The sequence below is a fragment of the Sapajus apella genome, unplaced genomic scaffold (genome assembly GCF_009761245.1).
Source record: "Sapajus apella isolate SASKATOON/1434 unplaced genomic scaffold, GSC_monkey_1.0 scaffold228, whole genome shotgun sequence".
In the NCBI taxonomy this organism is placed as follows: Eukaryota; Metazoa; Chordata; class Mammalia; order Primates; family Cebidae; genus Sapajus; species Sapajus apella.
In genome coordinates this window covers 186,411-191,890 of record NW_022437168.1, presented here as the reverse complement: position 1 = coordinate 191,890, position 5,480 = coordinate 186,411, and positions in this window count along the sequence as shown.

Here is a 5,480-nt window from a genome sequence, read left to right as displayed (position 1 = left end):
AAAACCTAAAATGCAATAAAATAAATAAGTGGGAAAAAAAAAAGAAATAAAACCACAAAGACAAAAGAATATCTCTACAAAAGAAGCTTTTCAGTTTATTAGATGAAAATAAAATTCAAGGAATATATTAGTATTATATTTTATGTTGTTAATTTTTGTTTTATTTAATCCTAGGAGTTTTACCTAACAATTATTTTTAAAACCTTACTCAAAGAAGCACAACAAATGTTTGCATTCTTGTTTGTTTTGTTGTTGTTTACTTTTCCCAAAAAGGTAAATGAAACTGTATACAATGAAACATATTGGTGATTAGGTGTCATGGCATCTGGCACTGACATCTGCTACTACTGACCCCAGGTTATTTCGGCTGCTTTGCCTGGCAAGGCGGGCACCTGCATCATACTTCAAAAAATCATGCTGGGCTTTCCACGTCTGCAGTTTCTGTGAATATATCAATCTTCCCACATAGAGGAGTATGTTTTAAAATTAAGGTTATAAGAGAGGTTGGAGTCAAGATGGCTGAATAGACACAACTCTGGTGCAAAACAACTGATGAGAGAGATGCAGGAATTGAGATCTCCTAGCTCCAACCAAGGTACCAGGTGCATTTCAACAGGTCTGGTCAGACAGTGAGTAAAGTCCAGGAAGAGCAGACCAAGGCAGGGAGGGGTGACGCTTCACCAAGAAAGTGCATCTGACTGGTAAGTCGGAGGCTCCCCCTCTGGCACTCCGGTCCAGATACAGCACTTCCCCAAAGCCTTAGCAATACACAGAACAGGGGATCTTTGCCAGTCAAGCACCAGAAAATACAAGTGCAGAGTTGAATGATAACCCAGGACGGTGTCCTGGATTGGTGCACAGATCTAAGCAAATGCATAAGGCCATAAGGCAGCCGGGAGAGCCTGCAGACCAAGCTATCGCCCCCTCCCCCTGCCCGGAGAGAGAGGGAGCTGAAAGGGGAAAGACAGACAGAGCAGCTGGGTGGTCCCCTCCCCCATGAACAGAGAAAGAGGGAGCTGAAATTGGGGAGACAGACAGTATGGCTGAGTGGGTCTCTACCCTTCCCTACAAACTCCAGAGGGTGGAAGCACTAACTCTAGTGGATTATGCAGCCAGTGCCTCAGTCTGAGCTGAACCCTGAATGATCCAGCCCTGGGGAGGAAAGACGCAACCCACCATTAAAGAGGAGGGACCAGACTTCATGTTTTAACAAAAAACACAGGAAGCCTACTTAGCAATGGGCGGTGTTCTTGACCACTCAGTAGTGCCTCCAGGTCATAGGATGAGGCAGACCTAACCTCCCAATGTAAACAAAAAAGACACAGGAAGCTTACCTAGCAACCTGAAGGAGTCCCTGGAAACCCAGTAGCACCTCTACAGGCAGACAAGGGAACTCATCAAGAAACTCCTTGAGATCATAACTAGATAAATCAACCAAGATGGGGAAAAAAACAGTGCAAAAAAGGTGAAACCATCAAGAACCAGAACACCTCTTCTCCTTCAAGGGATCACAACTCCTCATCAACATGGGAACACATATGACCAAGAAAGAGTGTGACAAATTGACAGAAACAGTCTTCAGAAGGTGGATAACACCAAACTTTCCTGAGCTAAAGGAACACATTCTAACTCAATGCAAAGAAGCTAAAAACCTTGAAAAAAGGTTAGACGAAATGCTGACTGGAATAACCAGCTTAGAGAAGAACATAAATGACTTGATGAAGTTGAAAAACACAGCACAAGAACTATGTGAAGCAAATATAAGTTTTAATAGCCAAATCGATCAAACAGAAGAAAGGATATTAGAGATTGAAGATCAACTCAATGAAATAAAAACGGAAGGCAAGACAAGAGAAAAAAGAGTGAAGAGAAATGAACAAAGTTCTCCAAGAAATATGGAATTAAGTGAAAAAGACCTAATCTACGCTTGATAGGTGTACCTGAAAAATGATGAGGAGAATGAATCCAAGCTGGAAAACATGCTCCAGGATATGATCCAGGAGAACTTCCCCAGCCTAGCAAGGCAGTCCAACATTCAAATCCAAGAAATATAGAGAACTCCACAAAGATATTCCTCAAGAAGAGCAACCCCAAGGCACATAATCATCAGATTCACCAGGGCTGAATGAAGGAAAAATGCCAAAGGCAACCAGAAGAAAGGTCAGGTCACCCACAGAAGGAAGCTAATCAGACTCACAGAGGATCTCTCGGCAGAAACCCTACAAGCCAGAAGGGAGTGGGGCCAATATTCAACATCCTTAAAGAAAAGAACTTTCAACCCAGAATCTCCTATCCAGTCAAACTAATTTTCATAAGTGAAGGAGAAATAAAATCCTTTACGGACAAGCAATTACTGAGAGATTTCATCACCACCAGACCTGCCTTACAAGAGCTCCTGAAAGAAACACTAAACACAGTAAGGAACAAGTACTAGCCACTGCAAAAGCACACCAAATGGCAAAGACCAAAAATGCAATGAAGAAAATGAGTCAACTAACAGACAAGAAAACCAACCAGTAACAAAATGGCAGGATCAGATTCACACATAACAATATTAACATTGAATGTAAACAGCCTAAATGCCCCAATCAAAAGACACAGGCTGGCAAACTGGATAAAAAGTTAAGACCCATCAGTGTGCTGTATTCAGGAAACCCATCTCACATACAAAGACACACACAGACTCAAAATAAAGGGATGGAAGAAGATTTACCAAGCAAACGGAGAACAAAAAAAGCAGGGGTTGCAATCCTAATCTCTGATAAAATGGACTTCAAACCAACCAAGCTCAAAAGGGACAAAGAAGGGCACTACATAATGGTAAAAGGATCAATCCAACAAGAAGAGCTAACTACCTTAAATATATATGCACCCAACACAGGAGAACCCAGATACATAAAGCAAGTTCTTAACAACCTAAAATGAGATTTAGACTCCCACACAATAATAGTGGGAGACTTCAACACTCCACTGTCAGTATTAGACAGATTGATGAGACAGAAAATTAACAAGGACATCCAGGACTTGAATACAGAGCTGGACCAAGTGGACCTAATAGACACATACAGAACACTCCACCCCAGATCCACAGAATATACATTTTTCTCAACACCACATTGCACGACTCTAAAATTGACCACATCATTGGAAGCAAATCACTCCTTAGCAAATGCAAAAGAATGGAAATCATAACAGTCTTTCAGACCACAGCGCAATCAGACTTGAACTCAGGATTAAGAAACACACTCAAACCTGCACAAACACTTGGAAACTGGACAACTTGCTTCTGAGTTTCGAATGGATAAACAATAAAATGAAGGCAGAAATAAAGATGTTCTTTGAAACCAATCAGAATGAAGACAAAACTTACCAGAATCTCTGGGACATCTTTAAAGCAGTGTCAAGAGGGAAATTTATAGAAATAAATGCCCACAAGAGAAATGAGGAAAGATCTAAAATTGACACCCTATCATCAAAATTGAAAGAGCTAGAGGAGGAAGACCAAAACAACTCAAAAGCTAGCAGAAGACAAGAAATAACTAAGATCAGAGCTGAATAAAGGAGATAGAGACACAAAAAAAAACCCTTCAAAAAATCAATAAACCCAGGAGCTGATTTTTTGAAAAAAGCAACAAAATAGACAGACCGATAGTCAGACTAATAAAAAAAGAAAAGAGAGAAGAATCAAATAGATGCAATAAAAAAGATAAAGGAGGTATAACCACTGATCCCACAGAAATACAAACTACCATCAGAGATTGCTACAAACAGCTCTATGCACATAAATCAGTAAACCAGGAAGAAATGGATAAATTCCTGTACACTTGTACTCTACCAAGACTAAACCAGGAGGAAACTGAAACCCTGAATAGACCAATAACAAGGGCTGAGGTTGAGGCAGCAATCAGTAGCCTACAAACCAAAAACAGTCCAGGTCCAGACGGGTTCACAGCCAAATTCTAACAGACGTACGAAGAGGAGCTGTTTCCATTCCTCTGAAACTATATCAAACAATACAAAAAGAGGGATTCCCCCCAAATATTTTTTATTATACAGATTTAGGGTGTACAAAAAGACATTTTGATATATATATACACATGGTGAAATGATTGCTACATGTACACAACTAAACATACCCATCATCTTCCATAGTTGTTACCTCTTTTGCATGTGAACGCATGTGTGTGTGTGTGTATGTGTGTGTGTGTGTGTGTGTGTGTGGTAACAGCACCTAAAATCTACTCTCAGCAAATTTTTAATATAAAATTTAATATTATTAACTGTAGTCCTCCTGCTGTACATTAAATCTCAAGACTTATTTATCTTACATAACTTCATGTTTGTATTCTTTGGCTTACATCTCCTCATTTTCTCCCCCTCCCTGCCCCTAGGAACTAACTACTGCTCTACTCTCTGTTTCTTTGTATTTGACTTAAAAATATTCCATATGTAAGTGAGATTATGCAGTATTTTTCTTTCTGCATCCGGCTAATTTCACTTAGCATAATGTCCTCTAGCTTCATTCAAGTTGTCACAAATGGCAGTATCTTTTTTTAAGGCTGAGTAATATTCTATTTTGTGTGTGCATGTGTGTCTATGAATCATTATTCATCCATCCACAGACACTATTTTCATATCTTGGTTATTGTGAATAATGCTTTAATAAATATAAAAGTGCAGATATCTCTTTGAGGTATTAATTTCATGTTCATAACCCAGAAAAGGAATTCTGAATTATATGGTAGTTCCATTTTTAAAGTTTTGAGAAACTGTAATACTTTTTTGCATAATGTTTGTCCAAATTATAGTCCCACAAGTAGTATACAAGGGTCTCCCTTTCTCCAAATCCTCGTCCCGAATTCTTTCATATTTTGGTAGTAGCCATCATAACAGATAGTGAAGTGACTTCTCATTGCAGTTCTGATTCCCATTTCTTCAATGATTAATAATATCAAGTACCTCTTCATATACTTGCAGGCCATTTTTATGTTTTCTTTGGAGAAATGTCTGTTCAGGTTCTTTGGCCATCTTAAAATTTGATTATTTGTTTTCTTGCTAGTGAGTAGCATGAGTTCCTTACATGTTTTGAATATTAGCCCTTTTCAGATATATGGTTCACAGATATTTTCTCCCAGTCCATAGGCTGCCTTTTTATTTTTTTTTATTTTTTATTTTTGCTGTGCAGAAGCTTTTTTAGTTTGCTGTAGTTTCACCTGTTTATTTTCATTTTTGTTGCCTGTGCTCTTAGTGTGATATCCAAACATATCATTGGCAAAGTCGGTATTAAGGGGCTTCCCCCTTTTGTTTTCTTCTAGGAGTTTTATGGTGTTCAGGTCTTACCTTTAGGACTTTAGACCATTTTGAGTTGATTTTTGTATATGATGCAAAATAAAGGCCCAGTTTCATTCTTCTGCATGTGGAGATCCAGTTTTCCTAAGACCATTTATAATAAGCTTCTGGTGAATATTTTCCACATAAAG